The 21,479-nt window shown below is 41.7% G+C and overlaps 1 long non-coding RNA gene and 1 pseudogene across 2 annotated transcripts in view; one reads left to right on the top strand and one right to left on the bottom strand.

The window, feature by feature from the left end:
- LOC118537192 (ubiquitin-conjugating enzyme E2 N pseudogene) overlaps window positions 1–18,175 on the bottom strand; it is a 33,358-nt pseudogene extending 15,183 nt beyond the window's left edge. Inside the window, exons 1-2 of the transcript XR_013449228.1 lie at window positions 18,041–18,175; window positions 248–358 (exon numbers count right to left, since the gene is read on the bottom strand). The product of XR_013449228.1 is annotated as a ubiquitin-conjugating enzyme E2 N pseudogene, transcript variant X2 (transcript). The remainder of the gene's footprint in view (window positions 1–247; window positions 359–18,040) is intronic.
- Window positions 1–21,479, top strand: part of LOC144382382 (uncharacterized) — a 40,559-nt gene that overhangs the window by 12,511 nt on the left and 6,569 nt on the right. The gene's annotated exons all lie outside the window — the stretch shown is intronic.

Genomic DNA, 21,479 nt, shown 5'->3' with positions numbered 1-21,479 from the left:
TAAAATGGAGTCCCTTCAGCTTCCCTACTTCACTTTGATTATTAAAATCAATGTCTGATTTATTAAATTTATAATTAAAGACATTTTTCTTTAATAATTTGCTCAACTTATAGACCTTATTTTATACATATAATTTAGCAGATTTTATCAGTTTTTAAGGGGGAGTTTGATTAATATTTGGTTCTGCTATTTAAACTCCCTTGAGAAGCTTAGACTACATTCATAAATTTAACATATTTAGGGCTACCTGGGTGGCTCGGTCAGTTGAATGTCCAACTCTTGATCTCAGCGCAGGTCTTAATCTCAGGGTCATGAATTGAAGCTTGGCATTGGGCTCCACACTGGGCATGGGGCCTACCTTAAAAAAAAAATTAACATATTTAATTTTCTTTAAAGTATGTCAATTGTGTGACTGATAAACCTTAAATAAGCCTTATAAATCAAATAACAGCATATAAATATGGCAAAGTCAAATTATATTAATTTTCTCACGTGTTTTAAGTACTTTAAACACTGTGTAGCTTTGGAGTATTTACAGAGTATTATAGTTCAGAATAGTAATAACTCAGGGTTTGGTTTACTTGACCATCTCTATACTTAATTCCAAGTCTCTTCAGACATTTACCCATGAAGGAGGAAATTATTTCCTCCCAAGTAATTTGACATTGCCCTTTTGGGTAGCTGAGGTTGCATATGGATCTGAGACTTTGGTTGGGATAAGAATATTTATGGCTGTAGACATTGTCAAATGACAAAACTAACAAGTTCAATGTCCTTTCTTCAAGGGAAGACAATCCACGGACTGAGGGAGCACAGTGCCTCACAAGCAGTGAAGCCCTCTTACAAGACATCCTGGGCAACAGGGAGCTTTGTAGAGGATTAAAATTTCCAACTCCGAAACAGGGCCTGGCTGGTTGAGGTTGCATATCTGACCTGATTTAGAAAGATCAAGGGACAAAGAAATAAGTATAGAGTCCAGAGTTGGCCTGGCATTTGGATATTGGCTGACTGGATACATTGCATTTCTGGTAAAGCAGAGCATTTATAGGAGCATGGAAGTGGGGTTTGATGATGGGCCCCCTGGGCAGGAGCAGCTCCATCTTGGGCCTACAAGTTTATTTCAACATGTAAAATGAGTTTTCTCACAATGATGGACGACAAGTACTACTAGAAGTCTCTTTCCATAGCTCTATGCCAGATAAGGGGATCTCATACCATCCACTAATCCTGTACTAGAAGTTGCAACCCCTAATTTTCACATTTGACTTAAGCCTGCCTCCCCACCCAAGTTGATTCACCAACTGACTGGATCCAATAGATCATTGCCCTATATTCTAAGCTGTATTATTTTCATATTTTTCCTATCTGTAGTGCTACAAATCTTACAGATATTCAAATGACATCTGTTTGGATTCTGTTAAATTGACCTCTGCCTTATTCAAGGGTAACAATTCCAAGGTCATTCTTGTAACAACAGAACAACAAATTACATTTTGTTGTTTTGTTTTTGCAAGGCAGATAAAACAAGATAAATACAAAGCTTTAAAGTTAGTCAACTAATCACTGGCAACTACACAGGTTTAACTCAACCACAGTCTTTCCTGCTTTTCCTCTCTCTTGGGCAAATCACCACAATCACATATTATCACTTGACTTACAAATGTTGAAGCCCCAGTTGATGCACAAGGAAGTCATTAGCTCTAAGATTTCTCAGAAAGTTAGAAATAATGTCACTCTGGATGTGAGACAAGTCATTTTAGATGTAACCCTACCCAAGAGATGGTTTGATAATGTCATGCTGAATAGTCATGAGAACATCCTGAGTTTCAGTGGGGTAAGACAGGTCACCAGGAAAGCCTGGACTGTGTTGTGTGCACCTTACCTGCATTCACTTGACATACTACAACAAGTGTGAGTATGGTAGGGCTCTGACAGAGGGGTGGTGGGTTACACGGAGCCTTGGAGAAGGTAGCCAAAGGGGAGAGCCATACCAAATGGTCTGCTGCCCTGCCCAGGAGAGAGGCTATTCTGGACCTGAGGACTCTGCTAAGCCCCAAGACCCCATACTTCTAGAATGGACAGAAGGCAGTTCACTCATGGTACTAACTTGTTGGAAATATTCTTTAAAAGCATCTCATTTCTTGGCTTGAAATGCGTCTTCACTAAACAATAGCTTGATCTATGATCCAGGTGTTTTCGATCTCACCCAGTTAGTCTTCCCTTTTGTCTCATAAGTCCTCATAAGGTAGTGTCCTATGAAAATGCCCTAGACAGGTTTTACATTCAGAAGTAGCTACCCCTTTAAATTGGGTTCTTGGTTTGTTAAATCAACCTCTTCCCAGAGTTTGATCTTCTTGGGTAATGGCTGGAACTGGATGTAAGGACTTGCAGAACTGAAATACAGAATTGGCTGAGGGATCTTTACCATATGGGCCCACTACAGTCCCCCCCCCTTGCAAGACCCCTAGTGGCCGCCTGAAACCACGGATAGTGTCAAACTCTATATATACTGTTTTTTCCTATACATACATACCTGTGATAAAGTTTAACTTATAAATTAGGCACAGTAAGAGATTATCAGCAATAACTAATAATAAAACAACAATTAAATCAACATACTGTAATAAAAGTTATGTCAATGTGGTCCTTCTCTCTCAAAGTATCTTATTGTATTGTACTCACCCTTCTCGTGATGATGCGAGATGATAAAATGCCTATGTGATGAAATGAATTGAGGTGAGTGACATAGGCATTGCCATGTAGTGCTAGGCTACCCTGACCTTCTGATGATGCTCAGAAGGAGGGCCATCTGCTTCCGGACAGAGGTTGACCAGGGGTAACTGAAACCACAGAAAATGAGGGGCACCTGGGTGGCTCAGTTGGTTAAGCATCTGCTTTCGGCTCAGGTCGTGATCCTGGGGGCCTGGGATAGAGTCCCACGTCAGATCCCCTGCTCAGCAGGGGAGTCCACTTCTCTCTCTCCCTCTACCCTTTCCCCTGCTTGAGCTTTCTCTCTCTCACTCACTCTCTTTCTCTCAAATAAATAAATAAATAAAATCTTAAAAAAAGAAAAAGAAAGAAACCACAGAAAGTGAAACCTTGGGTAAGAGGGGACTACTATAATGGGATTCCCTCTGAGGCAAGTGGCCAGTTGACCTGCTGACTTATCTTTACCTACACTTGGACTATGACTATAGCCAATATAGAATTCAGAATCGGTTGGTTCTGATATTTCTGCGGAATAACATTAGTTTTGATGGAGGTGGAAAGAAAAATTGAGATAGGGAAGAAGCCGGGTGGTCGTGTGGCCAGTGGAAGCACCATCACATCGGGAACTGGTGACCCTGGTTGAGGCTTGGGGAATAATTGGTTTCTATCAATAGCAGAGACAAAAGGGAGGACCAGGAGCATTTCAAATTGCACGTTATTCCCAGCAGAACATGCTCTCTGAGGGGCAGCCCAATGTCACGGTGAAGCTCACAGTCCCTGGAGACAGCTTTTCGAGGACTGAATGCTGGCTCCACCACTTACCAACTACGTGAGCTTAGGCACAGAACTTAACCTTTCTGTGTTTTGGTTTTATTAAATGGGAAGATTAAATGAGATGATGTACACAAAATGCTTAAAGCTGTGCCTGACATTTGCTAAGATACACTATCATCATCTAATACTTATTGTGGAATGGCTTACTTCTCATGACATAGATGGGAAAGAAAACCAACTGGCAGCTTGATAAGAAGCTGGCCTAAAAAATGGAAGAAATGGTTACCTGGTTACCTGGCTCTTACGTCTGTAATCTTTTGAATGTATATTACCCGCCTTGGCAAAGTTTCTCCTCTTTCTGGAACTTCTGGAGCTACAAAGATTAAGTTTAATAAGTGCAGTGTTGGTTTATTAATGAGAAAGGAAGGAGAGGGACTTCCCCAGGCAATTAAAACCCCATGTTGCTTTTGACTCTATTGGAGTAACTTTAACCCATAACAGAATTGAAGCGCAGGGACTGTGTCTTTGTCTGTACTTTCTCAGCATCTTACACAGAGTAGGTGCTCAGCTTGTGCTTGTTCCATTCAATTAAACCCACACGGTAAACAGAAATGTGCTAGGTCAAATCCTCAACTGGGAAGAAATACACGGAATCTTATAGCTGAACTCTTGACAGCAGTTATCTTTGGGAGGTGAGATTCGAGTGCTTTTTATTTTCTTCTGTATACTTTTGATATTTCCTCCAAATCACAGCTTTAGTCTTTGCAACAGATGATTGCTTATAGAAATGAGAACCTTTCTACCTCATTCCTTTTTAAATTGTGGTTTTCATTTTTACAAAAATTATATGGACACATAGACAATCAAATAGTTGCTATGAAAACCAAAAGGACTCCCTTCCCCCTCTCTCCTATTTCCCAATCCACTGAGGACACCACTTTGGATTTTTTTAGTCAATTATTTTGGTATTTATCTCCATATGTGTCAATAACATGCTTATGTTGCTTGAATTTGATTTGAATATTTTCTATTCATTCTCACTGTGGAATCTCACTACAGGGGATAAGATTTTAACCCATTTAGCCACCACTCCCTCCCGCCCAGGTGCATTCCAATTGGCCCCCATCCTTCCAGCTTAATTATTTGGAAATTTGGTCAGATTGCTGCTCAGGGTTGACCTATGCTGACTATGTAAACAATTACTTTTGATTCCCCACACAACATTTTATTTTCTCTAGAGTTAATTATCTTTTTTTACTTGCTCAGTTTCTTATGTCTTTACCATTAAATTGACCCCCCCTTCCCCCCCAGTTTTGTAAATCACCTCTCGGTATGTTCAAACGCCTTAGGTGTTCTATAATTTCACCTTCTAGGATGATTTCTTGGGGCCTCTGGACTTGCTCCAAACTGGACTGATTTCTCTAGTAGGTCTGGCTACCCAACTGCCATCTTGGGATTTCCCTTCACTGCTATCCTAGAGATTTCTTTTGTCTTTTTCCTGTTTTGGATCCTTTGTTGCCGGGATCCTCATGTCTTCCTCTTTTTTAGTGAATTCCCTCATTTTGCAGTAGCTGCCTAACAAAGGGTGCTTGGGAGATCATTTGAGAGTTTTCATGTCTGAAAATCTCTTTATTTTATGTTCATATTTAGTTGATCTTGGCTGGATGTGGAACCCCAGCATGGAAATCCCTTTCTTTCAGAAATTTTCAGGCATAGCTCCCCTCTCCTTGCCTCCATCATTGCTGGTGAGGAATCGGACACCATTCTGACTCTCAACCCTTTACACGAATCATGTTTTCTTCTCTGGAAGTCTGCAGGATCTTCTCTTTGTCCCCACTGCTCTTGACTTTCACTCTAACATGCCCCAGTGCCATAGTACGGGTCTGCTTTCACCATTATGCTGGGTGCCTCGTGGGCCCTATCAATCTGGAAACACATGTCCTTCATTTCTAGAAAATCCTGCTGAATATTTCTTTGATAATTTTATTTCCTCCATTATTTCTGTGCCCTCTTTCTAGAATTTCTATTATTTGGAGGCCTTGCTCCTTTAATTTTCTCTTCTGCACTCCATGTCTTTGCCTTTCTATTTAAAGAGAAATTGCCTCCTGCTTAATATTCTGGCCCTTCCATTGTATTTTCATTTATGCTCTTCTAATTTCCAGGAACTTTTTTTTTGTTCTCTGAATGTTCCTTTTTTAATAGCATCCTCTTCTTGTTTCATGCATGGAATATTTTTCTCTTAGCTCTCGAAGATATGGAGAGTGTTTTGTGTCTGTTTCCCCCTTGCATTTTCTGCTTCCTGCAGGCGACTTTATTCTGTCAGCTCATTTGGGTCTCTATCTTTCACACTAGATGTTTTCTTCTAATGTCTGTTGATCTTTAGCTAGTTGCTCACATTTAAGAGCAGCAGGGAGCTAGAGAACGGCAAATTGGTAGCACTTATAATCAATGATGATCTTCACTGTTTTGTTGTCACTGGCTTATTTCGGTGGATCCCTGATATCAGCATCCTAGAACATTTGTTTCTCTTGGACTTGTCCGATTCCCCAGAGAAGCTTTTCCAGTCTTCCAGCTGGAGGGCATATGTCTGGCTGCCTCCATTTTGGTTGCCAAATGTAGAAAGAAGACTGAGCTCAGGGTTTCATCACTCACTATGTACATTTTCACTTCATCGCATTTCCAGAACAATACCCGTGCCCCCCACTTTTATCTAGATACTCTTTGTTTTCACCCCCTCTTCCCAGATCTGAGAGGGACAGTCGCTATACTTATCTGGGAGGGGGTCTGATGGTCTGTTTCTTTTTTTTTTTTTTAAAGATTTTATTTATTTATTTGACAGAGAGAGAGACAGCGAGAGAGGGAACACAAGCAAGGGGAGTGGCAGAGGGAGGGGGAGAAGCAGGCTTCCCGAGGAGCACGGAGCCCAACGTGGGGCTCGATCCCAGTACCCTGGGATCATGACCTGAGCTGAAGGCAGGCGCTTAACCATCTGAGCCACCCAGGCGCCCCTGATGGTCTGTTTCTTAAATAAGTTTTCAAGCAATCCTTCTTTTCTCAGGCCCTCCTCTACCCCCACTTCCAGAGACGTCTAGGGCCCCAGTTCTTCAGCCCTATGGGAGTTCTTCAATTAAATTGAGTTGCTTGTTATGTTCCCCATTGCTGGTGTGTTATTCAGTATTTTCTCTTTTTTAAAAAAAGATTTTATTTATTTATTTGAGAGAGAGAGAGCACAAGCAGGGAGAGTGGCAGGCAGAGGGAGAAGCAGACTCCCCGCTGAGCAGGGAGCCCGACATGGGACTCAATCCCAGGACCCTGGGATCATGACCTGAGCCAAAGGCAGACACTTAACTGACTGAGCCACCCAGGCACCCCTGTTATTCAGTATTTTCAATTCTGCTAAATCATTTACCACTGGTCCACTTGCTTTCTCCTAAAATTTCATTGCTGTGAGTCTTCTCTTCTTCCTTGTGGATTTATTGTCTTTATTTTAAAAAGTATTTTACTATCATCTTAGGGGATTTTCAGTGGAGAACAGATACAAATCAGTGTGTTAAAGCTGCCAATATTTATTGTTTTTCTTACTACCTGATGACAAAAGTCACAACGTGTACACAAACAAGTTCTGGCAAACGGCTTTTGAAGGTGTTTGTGACACCTACCCTGAATAGGCTGAAAAGCAGAGAGAGGCTGCTTATCAGAGAGTCTAGAACCTTACTGTTCAAAAACATGTTGTGTAGATCAGCTTTATTGTCATTACCTGGGAATTTATCTTAAAATGCAAAATCCCAGACTCTGCATCAGACTTCCTAAATCAAAATCCATATATTTTTTTAAAGATTTTATTTATTTATTTGACAGAGAGAGACACAGCGAGAGAGGGAACACAAGCAGGAGGAGTGGGAGAGGGAGAAGCAGGCTTCCCGCAGAGCAGGGAACCCGATGCGGGGCTCGATCCCAGGACCCTGGGATCATGACCTGAGCCGAAAGCAGATGCTTAACAACTGAGCCACCCAGGTACCCTCAAAATCCATATTTTAACAAGATCCCTAGTTAATTCATAGCCAAATGAAAAGTTGAGAAGCACTGGACCATTATAATAACCCTGATCGTTCCATTCAACAGTATTAGATTATGTTTTGAAAATCAATTGGCCAGAATCTTTCCACTTAAACTCACACAACTATCCTTAGGGATATGACCTAAGGGAAACAACGGTTAGTCACAAAAACTGAATGATGATCCAGAACTGGTCTAGGGATTTCAAGATCTGACCATAATTATGCCAATTAGCAGGGTAAAGACTGTCTAGGTTACTCAAAAAGAATCCCAAACACAGACACAGTTTACTTTAGCAGAAAAAGTGTAAAGGCATATATGTCTTACCCATCTTATTGGGAATCAAATTTTAAAAAGAAAGAATAGGTTCTTATTATAAGAGACTGGTAAGTAAGTGATATTGACAAAAGATTTAAAAAGTCAATTCTCCCTTGCCTTTGCCAACACTTTGACTTCTAAGAATTAGAAGGAAGCACCTGCTGCCTTGAAAATAAATTCGTCTATTCTCTCAAATCCAGGTCCCGTCCAGATCCCAGAGATTAAACATCAGAAGAGAAGCTCACAGACTGGCATTTGGTCATTCAGGGCAAGGAGGGGAAGGAAGTATGCTCCAGGAAATCTCCTAGAACTGGAAGAATGCAGCTCTATTAGCTCTATACCATTTAGGAATAAAGGATAATAGCTACAAATTGAGTGCATTGACCTTAGATGAGCAAGGCCGGCTCCAGTGAGCTAACGGCTAGTAAGATTAGCCAATTCTCTGGGATAAGGGAGACTGTCAGGTTTGCAGGACAAGTTAATGCCATGGGGAACAGAATTCATAAGAGTCAACTGGCTGAGATGAATTACTGCCAACCATGGCTGCAGTAGAGAGTAAAGCACTTGCGTAGAATTGGTCTGGAAAATGTAAGCAGGGAGAGTGTGTGGCTGGAAGTCTCACTGGGAAGCTACGTAGGGACATGGCCAGTGCCCAAACCTGCTGCATCCGCTGGAAGAGTCCTGGGCTGAGCTCTGCAAGAGGGGCTTTTCCTTGCTCAGGCAGAGAGTCCGTGAACAGAAAAAGAACCATGTCATTTGCAGAAGTCATTTGCCGAGGCTGGTTCAGTCAAAACCGTGACGCCAGGGTGCCGCCGAGTAGCTGATCAAAGGACAGCAACAGCGGCAGCTCGTGTGCAAAGAATGACAGAGGCATGCTGGACCAGGTGTGAGGAGATGGAGGAGAGCGGCGCAGAACAAAGACCAGGAGTGGTTTCCCTTGATTTCTGTGAACTCGGCGGTAGCTACTTTAAAGAGCTACCTGGGGTCAGATCATCAGCTGATGGGGATTTCCACTGTACAAGTTCCAGAGAAGGAGGGAATGCTTCCTGCAGACAGGGTCTCTAACTGGGAAAACGGAAGTTTGGTCAACAATAGCATTATACGAGGGGCATAATCACCGTGAACTAGCACCTGAAGCTTACCGAAGCTATTTTTCAGAGACAAATCTTTTCTCTCTTGGAAAATGGAAAATGAGTTGAGTCCTCATTCGAACAAGGCAGAGCATAGGGGTGAAGGGGTGCTTTCTTCCAGGGAAGGATACTGTACCTGTCACCCAAGGATGGATGCAGTCAGCGCTAGGACTGTGTGTTAGGGCGAGAAAGCGAGAATGTCTTCATTTGTACAAAGGAAGTTGCTGCTTGTCATCCAAGGCATAAAGCTGTTTTGTTCTTTTATAGAAGTTCAAAATACGTAGAAGGATTGAGTGGATGCTGAGTAGCCAAAGGGATGGAATGCACTGGTAATGAGCTACTTTCTCTAAGCTTCCACCCTTCTGTGCTCCACTTTACGTTGCTCTGCCTGGAACCCTGCAAACCAGATTTCTCTTCTGCCCGCTCTCCCTGTTCGGGTCTTCTACTAGAGGCTCTACAGGGCGGCTTGAGGCTAGAGGGCTGAGGGATTTATTTCCTCCGGTTTGCTTTCTGCAACAGTCATTAGCTGAAAAACAGCTGCGGTAAGCTTCGGGTGTTAGTTCACCGTGATTCTTCCACTCGTATAATGCTATGTTGACCAAACTTCCGTTTCCCCAGTTAGAGACCCCGTCCGGTGGAAATCCCCATCAGCTGATGATGTCAGTGCCAGCCTAGCAACCGTTCTTCGCTGGGCCAGCAACCCCTGACTTCAGCAGCAATCCTGGACTGCAGGTTGTGGTTCTTTCCTCCACTCCCTAAACGAGCCTCATGATGCCCCTCAGAGATACCACCGCCAGGAAGCTGGCACCTTCTCCCAAGAGGTCCGGGTCCCTGTGCTGCAGGGACCTCCTCAGAGCTCTGACTGCACAATCACCAGCCAGCCAGTGCCCCATCTGCCAGGGTCTGGGTTCCAGCTCCTCGCAGGTCTCTCCTTGGAGCACGAAGCTCCACATTCTCCCAACACCCTTTCTTTCCAGCCCTGGGAGAGGTGTTTGCTTCCTGCAGGTCCCCCTCCAGAAAACTTCAGTGTTCCCTTTCATATTTTCCATCTTTCAATCACTGGTTAACAATTCTATGTGCTAAATTCTCGCTCTTAAAATAACTGCGGTCGTTTCTATTTTTCTACTCAGGTCCTAACTCTATTTTTCTACTCAGATACTTACACCTCTGGCTTTTCGGACATCCTCACACACTCTTTTAGGAGATTAAGCCCTTTCCCCAGTTGAAAATCACTGCTGTAACTAGGCTGCCCACACGTCCCAGTGTGCCTGGAACAATACTGATGCACGCTTGCTGTCCTGGCAGAATTAGTAAGAGTGTCATGAAATACATATAAAGGTATAGCCATCCAAACAGTCTGGTACTGGCACAAACATGGACCTAGAGATCAACGGAATAGAATTGAGAGTCCAGAAATAAATTCTTGCAAAATGGTCAAATATTTGACAGGGGAGTCAAGAATACTCAATGGGGAGAGGATAGTCTCTTCAATAAGTGGTGTTGGGAAAACTAGATATTCACGTGCAAAAGAATGAAATTGGACTCCTGTCTTACACCATTCACAGAAATTGACTTGAAATGCATTAAAGACTTAAATGTAAGACCTGAAACCTTAAAAGCTCCTTGACATTCGTCTTGACCACAATTTCTTGGATATGACACCCAAAGAAACAAAAGCAAAAACAAGACTCTGAAATACCAGCAGGAGAGGGATAAGTGCTCACTGCCAAAGAACCTGACAGAGAAATTATACCCAGAGCTGAGTCTCCATGAGCAGCCCAGGCATACTGTCTATCAAGCTGTAATTGTCAGGAGAAGCTCCTGGTTGGCTGGGAGATTGCCTTGCAAAGTTCAAAGTTTGCTTAGGCAATAATCAGTTACAGAAAAAAAAATATTGTGATGCTTATTTTTAAATGTTTGAAGCTGACATGGCCTGTTTTATAATTGTGTTAAATGAAAAATGAGTTTTAAGTCCACTATAGAAATTACATAATGGAGAGGGCAAACCACCATAAAAAATGGAGGGCAGGAAAAATGTCTTTCAAATAGAGCATTCAAAGCAAATGGATTAACTCTCATGCACAAAAAGGAAAAGTTAAAAAAAAACTTTTTAAAAAGGAAGAGTTAAGCAGGGATATTTTTAAGTGATCCAATAATTTGCTGGCAACAAGATTCACAGCTTAGAAAGACACTAACGAGAATTAGAAGGTCTAAGATCTATCATGTCAGTGTAATTTAGGAAAGTCAGGTATTATCATCATAAGTGTTTTCTCTTTGAACAGAATACAATGTGCCAAGATCTTTAGAGTTTAATCTGTGGTTTGTCCATTATCTGTGCTGGAATGTTCCTGGACAGAGCTGGGAATCCAACCCTTCAATGTGTCACCTAGAATTGCACAATGGGCTAGGCTTACTCAGCAAACTAAAAACTTGTTCTGTGGGATACTAACTAGAATTTGCAAAATCTCTTCTTAATAAATGTTTAACACATCCTCCTTCCATGTGATTGGATACTGTCAGTATGTGAATGTCTTGCTGCCACTGTTGTTTCACTCCCCTGCTCTGGGTGGAGTTGTACTGACTACTGGCCTAGATGCACATGGTTACTTGGTCTGTGTCCTTGCTGTCTACCCAGTGTCCTTGTACCTTGAATCCCAATTACATGAGCCAATACATTTTCTTTTCGCCTACGCTACTTTGAGTTGGATTTCTGTCACTGTCAAACAACGAGGCCTGACTAATGTTCCTCGTAAGCCTTGTTCAAGGTCTCTGTGGCTTTTAGTAAAATGGAGAGAGTAAAATCTTAAAAATTAACATATATTTTTTTCTTGGGGAACAGATGTATGAATGTAAAATTATTTTTTTTAAGTTTAGAAGGATACACATCAAACTAATAATAGTGGGTTACTTCTGGAGACAGAGTTAGAGAGCAGAATGAGGGGGTGATGATCAAAAGAGCCTTTGTTTTTTTCTGCAATGTTCCATTTTAAAAAATAAGAATGTAGTTATAGTTGTGACTTTTAAATTAGTAATAAATAACCATTTTCAAAAGCAAGGTTCACTTTTCCTCTTCTGTACCAGCCCATTTCTGAATGATTCAGTCTTAAAGCAAGGTTAAGCCTGCACACTGGGTGGAGATGGTGGTGTATGGCAAGAGCCACAGTGGCCAGAAAGAAATGTCAGGATCCAAACTAGTTAGAGAGGGAGTCCATGAAGGAAGCCTGCCTGGTGTGAGATATTGGAGCCCAAAGAGGAATGTGAAGGGAATATGCATATAAAAGGGGGCACAAGGAAATTTGTTATATAGAAGGGCTTTGCTCAAATAGGTAAATCTACTAAGGAAAATGAAAACAAAAGTTCTCATGGAGAAGGGAGTAGGAAATATGGAAAAGGAGAAAACTAGAATGAACTCTGAGAAGTTGGACTGTAATTGAAGGTATCTGAGTGAAGTCAAGTTTTTCAATAGTGATAGATGATAGATGATGATAGATGATAGATAGATAGGTAGATAGATAGGGATTTTCAAAGGAGTATGTTTGTGTGTATATGTGAACATATCCCTCTATTCCCTAGCTCTCTGACTGAGAGGTCTTGGGAGCAGCAACATCCCAATAACCATGAAACACCTGGCACCCAGATCCTGGCTCTAAATACTATTCACCAAAAAGAAATAAGATACTGATTTCAGGGCTGATGCTGGAAAGTACGAGATAAGCCTGGAATACATTTTTGTGCCAGAAAGTAAGGAATTGCTCAAAGAATGACAAGGACATGACAAATGGACACAGAAGGTGGTTTGAAGAGGAGGCTCGCTGGTTAAACAGGTGACAAAATAAATATTAAGTTAATAGAAAAGAACCAGTGGAATAAAATGGGAAACCACGGGGTGCCTGGGTGGCTCAGTCGGTTGAGTGTCTGCCTTCAGGTCATGATCCCAGGGTCCTGGGATGGAGCCCCGCATCGGGCTCCCTGCTCAGCGGGAAGCCTGCTTCTCCCTCTCCCTCTGCCTGCCACTCCCCCTGCTTGTGCTTGCACGCTCTCTCTGCCAAATAAATTTTAAAAAAATCTTAAAAAAAATAAAATAGGAAACCACAAGTCCATATTGATATTAATTAGTTAATGGGGAATAGAATATTTACATCGTTACACAGTTACCTCCCCACAAAATACTTAACTAGTTACCAAGGGAAAGAAAGTAACTTTACAGGGGAGAAGTTTCTCAGACACCACCTGAATCAAGTGATGGAAGTGAACTTGGTCAGTAGTGGGACACACTGAAATCATGCACCACCTGAGATGATACAACGAGAGGAACATAGCTTCACCTGTGTCATATTCCTGCCAAAGAAGCCTAGCCTGGATCCAGCCATGAGGAAAAAGCATAACACATCCAAACTGGGGTGCATTCTACAGCAGAACTGGTTTGCAATCTTCAAAAGTGTTCAGGTCATGAAAATCAAGGAAAGACCAAGGAACTGTTTCAGCCTAGGGCCTAAGATTAGATGGTGGTAATGTAACAATGTTAATTTCCTGATCTTGATGGCTTATGTAGAATGATGTTGTTGGTACAAAATACAACTAAAGTATTCAAGGGTGGTGTGGCATCTTGTTAGCAGCTTACTCTCAAAAAATTCAGGTAAAAAATCGTTTTTTATACTGTATTTGCAGCTTTTCTGTGTGTTTGAGATATTTAAAAAAAAAAACAAGGTTCATAACAGAATGTACCACAAAGCAATATTTATATTATCCAAGAAATTAGTAATCGTGACTGCTTCTAGGGAAGAGAACTGGAGAACTAGCAGATAGTTCTGAGGGAAAGCTTACTTTTCACTGTACATCTCTTTTACTGAATTCTTTCTTTCTTTTTTTTTTTACCACGTGCATGTATTTTCCATGAAGTTTTTAAAATTAAAGTTTAAAAATAAATCAATAATAAATAACACAGGGAAAAAAATGTGACCAGAAATTCCGTTTCTAGGTATGTGCTTTTTTTTTTTTTAAAGTAGTCTCTATACCCAACAAAGGGCTTGAACTCACAACCCCGAGATCAAGAGTTGCATGCTCTATCAACTGAGCCAGCCAAGCACCCCTTTTTTTTAATTAAATTAAATTATTTTTCATTTCTAGGTATGTACTAGAGAATCATTTGCACATATATACAATGAGGTTTATGGAAGGATGTTCATTGTAGTATTATTTATAATAATGGAAAATAGGAAACAAAGTTCCATTGACCTAAAAAAATGGCATATCACGATGGAATATTATGCAGCCATCAAAAGGAATGAGATCTTGCCATTTGCAACGACGTGGATGGAACTGGAGGGTATTATGCTGAGCGAAATACCCTCTGTTTGTTTCTCAAACAGAGAAAGACATGTATCATATGACCTCACTGATATGAGGAATTCTTAATCTCAGGAAACAAACTGAGGGTTGCTGGAGTGGGGGGTGGGGTGGGAGGGATGGGGTGACTGGGTGATGGACACTGGGGAGGGTATGTGTTCTGGTAAGCTCTGTGAATTGTGCAAGACTGTTGAATCTCAGATCTGTACCTCTGAAACAAATAATGCAATATATGTTAAGAAAGAAAAAAAGAAGAAGAAGAATGTAACAGGAGGGGAAGAATGAAGGGGGGGAAATCAGAGGGGGAGAAGAACCATGAGAGACGATGGACTCTGAAAAACAAACTGAGGGTTCTAGAGGGGAGGGGGGTGGGAGGATGGGTTAGCCTGGTGATGGGTATTGAGGAGGGCACGTTCTGCATGGAGCACTGGGTGTTATGCACAAACAATGAATCATGGAACACTATATCTAAAACTAATGATGTAATGTATGGGGATTAACATAACAATAAAAAATTTTAAATAACAAAAAAATGGCATATCAATTTAATGGTAAACTATGCAGAAGTTAGAAAGGACAAAGTGGACCTACATGTATTAATATGGGTGGATTGATAAAGGTATATTGTTGAATAAAAGGTCATGCTGCAGAATATGAACCATATGATACCCTTTCCGTAAAAAAAAAATTTAACTGTACATATTCCGAGTGTATGTGTGTTTGTGAGTGTGTGTGTTAATGAGGAGCAAAGTTTTGACGGTAATGGTGTGTATCTGATGAAGGACTGGCCAAGGGGCCATGCTTTTGCCTTGTTATTTATTGCCAAATTGTTTTACGGAAATATCAAGTCAACCTATTACCCCGACAATGTATTCCTGCAAACTGTGCAAAGAAGGACATAGACCTGCCTGGTAGGAGGAAGAGAAGAAATAAGTGGGAAAAGTGTAAAACAATCTATATAAGAAAGACCTTGGGGTGGAGAGTGGGAATGGGGAATGAGAGGGGATAGAGGAGGGGATTTGAAATAGGGTATCAGAAGATAGAGGAAGTAGAGAGAGGAGAGAGGAGAGAAGTGATCAGTCAGGGTCACTGAGAAGCCTGAAAAGTTGGGCTCCACATCCAGGGATAGAAGAGAGATCCTATTGTTCCCTTCCTCCGTGGAAAGCCAATAAGCAGGAGGAGCTGCTAACAAGTAGGTGGGATATGGAGAGGGAAACTGAGAGATCCAGACCGAGGGCTCTGATTTCTCAAGAATGAGAAGGCAAAATTGTCGCCTGAAAGAGTGGGAGTTGAGAGGAAGGCAGGAGAGTGAACATGTGAAACAGGTGTTTGGGAATATGATAGGAGCTGACTAGGGACATGGAGTAGTATTGTACAGCCAAGGTCCCAACTATGAACTTTCAGTGACACTAACCCCCACATATAATATTCCTCTGTCAGAGCTCAGCAGTGGGCATTATAGTAGAGAAGAGAGCCAATGGGTTAAATCGGAATTGAGGTTTTCCTTGGCAAGTGGCTCCAAGATGTGACAGATTTTTGCTGGAGGATTTTCAGAGTGATATAGCCTTTGGGTCTGGGCTTCAGCTGGTCAGGGAAGGGCTAGGAGAAAACTAAGGGCCCATTCAGGATAATATCTTTAATTAAATGCCAGTGAATCACAGATAAACTGGTGTAATTAAACTCGACAGTGTAAATTAGTACAATCCTTAAAAAAAATATTTTCAGAACACTCATCAAGATCTTTCATGTTTTACCATTTGCATTAGCATTTTCACTTTCTGTAATCCAAACTTTAAAAGTATACAAATGGACAAAACATACAATTGCACAAAAATGTTCATTGAACCATTATGTACGTAGTGAAAAGTTGGTAATTACCTAAGTGGTCTACAGTACTTGAAAAAAAATATTTACGTAGGGGCACCTGGGTGGCTCGGTCCATTGTGCGCTGGACTCTTGATTTCGGCTCAGGTCATGATCTCAGGGTTGTGAAATCCACCCCCACATTGGGATCTCGCTGGGCACAGAGCCTGCTTAAGATTCTCTCTCTTCCTCTCCCTCTGCCCACCGCCCCACCACCACGTGAATGCGCACACTCTCTTTCTCTTAAAAAATATTACTTATTAATAGATTATTACACAGCTATTAAATTCATGGCATGAAAAAATAGGTATTAAAATAGGAAATTGCTTCTGTTAACTGAAAAACAGCAGGCTATAAAACTGTGTATACAATATGAGTTCAACTACATAAACATAAGCATTATAAAGAAATCTGGAAGGAATATACCAAAATTTAAGTTATAATTATCTCAGGGCACCTGGCTGGCTCAGTCAGTAGAACATGCAATGCTCGATCTCAGGTTTGTGAGTTCAAGCCCTATGGTGGGTGTAGAGATTTCTTAAAAAAAAAAAAGTAAGTAAATAAATAAAATATATCCCAAAATTTTAAAAAAATTATAAAAATAAAAAATCATAATTACCTCTTGTTAGTAGGATTGTAGATTTTTTTTCCTCATGTACTTTGTATTTTTGTAATGCACATACAAAATTTCATACATAATTTATAATTAATATAAAATACACTTTATTTTATTTTTAAGATTTTATTTTATTTATTTGTGAGAGAGAGTGAGACAGAAAGAGAGCACAAGCAGGGGGAGCAGCAGAGGGAGAAGCAGGATCCCTGCTGACAGAGAGCCCGATGCGGGACTCGATCCCAAGACCCTGGGAACATGACCTGAGCCACAGGCAGATGCTTAACCAACTGAGACACCCAGGCGCCCTTAAATACACTTCATTTTAAAATAAAGCAATTTAACTTTTCACTTAAAAAAAAAAAGAAAATACAGCCAGTTCTGCTGTTAACACTTGTTTAGAAAATGTTAATTTATTCCAATGAGATTAATATGTTACAGGATAATTAGAACAAAACCCAAATTTCTCATTTGCTAATGCACAATGTCCTATGCCAGAAACAGTAAGTGCACACAGAAACTGCGTCCAGCGAAAACCAGCTGTGTGGGAATACACGCGCACACACGCACATAAACAACAATCATGAACACCTTTCCAATAATCAAAGAGAAAGCATTATCTATTAAGAACTACAGAAATGGCAGGGCGCCTGGGTGGCTCAGTCGTTAAGCGTCTGCCTTCGGCTCAGGTCATGATCCCAGGGTCCTGGGATCGAGCCCCACATCGGGCTCCTGCTCGGCAGGGAGCCTGCTTCTCCCTCTCTCACTCCCCCTGCTTGTGTTCCCTCTCTCGCTGTGTCTCTCTCTATCAAATAAATAAATAAAATCTTAAAAAAAAAAAAAAAAGAACTACAGAAATGGCTCCTCTGCATGGCTGGTTTAGTGGGTCCAGACACCACGACAACTTCCATTCAGCTGTCTGACAAAACCAAAAATGCAGAGGAGAAAACCACAAAAGGATTTCCAGCAGTGATACAGAGGTTAACTGAAGACCAAGTTTATACATTGGATCAGAAGTTCAATGTCTATGAATCAGCTGTTATAAATGCATGCCTCAAAGAACCTATATTCCAAAGTTAGAAAATCATGTCCCAGGACTTAAGGCTCAGAAAGATGGCTTAACTGTATCATTTAACCTCAATGCCAAACCGAAGGCAATGAGACACACTGCTCCACATCTGGTGTTAGAACTTTCCATAATATTTCAGATAATCCTCCTTCTACCACTTACCATAACTCACAAGCCCCAGTTCCTCTACGGCAAACTTCAGGTCTTTCTCGAGGTGCCATATTTATTGCAGTATTTATGTATTTCTTGACCATTCCACATGGGTTAAACTGGGTTATCGTTTTCATTAGATTCCTCTTTTTAAGAAATGCGTTTTGAAAAAGATTTTTCAGTGTTGTCCCTAAATCCATTTCCCAATAACCCTGTGGATTACACCATGTACTTTTGCATAGTACAACGATTTCTAAGGAGCAATGTCTTGAGTTACTGCAGAACTGAATGTCCCTGGATGGGAAGATACACAGTTATCATTCTGCCAAAGTGAACACACAAAGTTAATGCAATCCCATTCGGAGTTCAAATTTGATTTATTTCAGATCTTGACAAATTGATAATAAAGTTAATCTGCAAGGCTTTCTCAGCCTTGCCACAATTGACATTTTGGGCCAGATAAGTCTTTGTTGTAGGAGCTGTTCTGTACCTTATAGGATTTTTGCAGACCTGTGGCCTCTAACCACCAAATATCAGCAGCCACCCCCTCTCCTTTGTCCCTGGACAGTGCCAAATGTCCCTTAGTGGGCAAAATTACCTCCTTAAGAACTACTGATTGATGGATGGATGGATGGATGGATGGATGGATGGATGAGACTATTTATTTATTTAAATTCAATTAATTAACATATAGTGTACTATTAGTTTCAGAGGTAGAGTTCGGTGATTCATCAGTTGTATATAAAACCCAGTAGTTACTGATTTAAAAGAACAAATTTGGGGGTGCCCTGGTGGCTCAGTCAGTTGAGCATCCGACTCTTGATTTCGGCTCAGGTCATGGTCATGGGATCGAGCCCTGTGTCCAGCTCCATGCTCAGCTTGGAGTCTGCGTGTCCCTTTCCCTCTGCTTCTCCCCTGCCCCCACCCCCGGCCTTGTGGAAAAAAAAAAGTCTTAAAAAAATAAAAATATATAAAATTAAAGGGCAAATTGGGAAGAAAGAAAGGGGGAGGGTTACCTTATTAAATCAAAACTATAAAACTGCAGGGGTGCCTGGGTGGCTCAGTCAGTTGAGCGTCTGCCTTTGGCTCAGGTCATGATCCCAGGCATCATGGGATCATGTCCCGCATCCAGTTCCCTGCTCAGCCGGGAGTCTACTTCTCCCCTCTGCCCTTTACCCTATTTGTGTGCTCTTTCTCTCTCTTTTGTTCTCGCTCTCTCTCAAGTAAACAAATAAAATCCTAAAAAAAAAAAAAACTACTCAGGGGCAAATGCATGCTAACTTTTATGAAAAAAGGAAAGATGATTCACAGGGTGGGCCCCACAGTGTCCAGAGGGTGGTGCCAAGAGCACAGAGTATGAAGAACTCAGAGCCACAGAGGATTATTCACGGGCCTTGAAACCTAAGGGAGTTTACCTGCCTGCATTTCAAAACTACTTTGTCCTTTTGAACCTTCCACTTCCCTCTTTTTGAGCCAGAATTTCTATAAGTCTTACCTTATGCCCGTGCCACCATTCATTATGCATTGGGAACAGATAACTTCTTCAACTACACAAGCCCACAGATGGAGAAGAATTGTGACCAGACACCTCATCCGTACCTGGTTCCATGAGATGAGATGTCATGAGATTTGGGATTTTGGAGCTGCCGAAATTTAGATGAGATCTTGTGCTTTGAACTGAGGCTGTGAATGGGATGTTACTTTGGAGACCTTGCAATGGGGTTGCATGGATCTAGCCTTTGGGATGGACACAAAACCACAGCGATGCAAAACAAATCAATACTTGCCCCTGGTATGGGTGGGTGAAGGTGGGACTCTAAAGGGAGTTTTGAGTGTGACGGAACTGTTTTATATCCTGATTGTAGTGATTTGTTCTATCTCCTGATTCGTAGGATACAAGAATCTATACATGTGTTAAAATCCATGGAACTGTGTACAAACAGAAAAGTTAATTATACTAACTGGTAATTTAAATAATTAAAAAAGAGAAAAGAAATGGAAGGAATAGAGAGCTCCATTAATTCAATTTATGAAGTTGTATTATCTGTGAATAATAAATACTGGAATCATCTAGAGAAAGGAAAGCTAGAATTGGGTCCAGCCTCTTATTCTTTGCTTGCTTTTTAACAGTAAGTTTCTGTCTATTCAACCTGAGCTCTCAAAGGGTAAACTTACTCTCTCCTTTTCCTGCGGTCCCAGGTCCACAGTATCTGAGGTTATCAGTTGATATAGTGTATCTCCCTTGATAATACAAAGTTCTCCAAGGGGAAGGTCATAGGAAGGCACCCCTTCTCACCAGACCCTCCTGGATGCCACTTACCGGCCCCTGTGTATGAACCTTTTATAACCCTGGTCTGTCTTTTCAACCTCTGCCTATGTCCCTCTGGGGTGTAAGGAAGCCCATTGCCCTGCACTGGACCAGCCTCATAACTGAACTGTTCTCCCTCTTTGTCTTCTTAGTGGACCCTGACTTTTCAATAAGTCCCATTTCCTCATCACTCCATTTACCCCCTCACCGGCCTTCTGTCTGCAATTAGTAGTCACTCTGTTACTGGCCCCCACATTCCCACACTCCTTTTATTCACACCTGCTGATGGGCTTTATCAGCCCTGCCTTGGCCCCACCATCAGCTTTCTCATCTTTACCACCAAGATCCTCCATGCTTTTGGACTACATCTACCCCCAAGATGCCCCTCATTTCCTCTTAACCCTGGGATTCTCTCTGAGTCCTTTTGCTGCCAAACCTGACTATCCCCTCACTTAGCTTTATTTCATGCTCACCTGAGGGTACCAGAGACCTGTCTCTGGGAAGACTCAACAATCAGGCTTGTGGAGGCTGGTAGCCTGTTTCCTCAGTCCTGATTTTATTTTATTTCTTTTATTTTATTTTTAAAAGATTTTATTTATTTATTTGGGAGAACACGGGAGAGCACGAGAGGGGGGAGGGGCCGAGGGAGAAGCCGACTTCCCACTGAGCAGGGAACCAAATAGGGGCTCGATCCCAGGACCCTGAGATCACGACCTGGGCCAAAGGCAGACACTTAACCGACTGAGCCAAGGCGCCCCATCCTCAGCCCTGATTTTAAAGAGCTTCTGGAGAGAGAAGTTTTCTTAGGAGAGGAAAGAAAAGAAGGAAAATAATTTCCAGATAACTGAGACTAGATTACCATCTGAATTGTAACTTGGAGGAGGGTTGACATTTTGGACCGGGTAATTCTTTGTTGTGAGGGGCTGTCCTGTGCACTGTAGCGGGTCTGGCGGCATTCCTGGCCTCTGCCCACTCGATGCCAACGCAGTCCCTCAGGCATAACAACTAAAAATGTCTCCGGACACTGCCAAATGGCCCTGGGGGGACAAAACTGCCCCCACATTGAGAAGGACTGCTTTGGAGTCACATAAAAACAGGCAGGACCCTCCATCCCATTTCTTAGGGAAAAGCAAAGGCAAACCA

This window comes from Halichoerus grypus, chromosome 6 (genome assembly GCF_964656455.1).
Source record: "Halichoerus grypus chromosome 6, mHalGry1.hap1.1, whole genome shotgun sequence".
Lineage (NCBI taxonomy): Eukaryota > Metazoa > Chordata > Mammalia > Carnivora > Phocidae > Halichoerus > Halichoerus grypus.
Note: the sequence above shows the minus strand (reverse complement) of the source record. Positions and strands in the feature narration are given on the sequence as shown.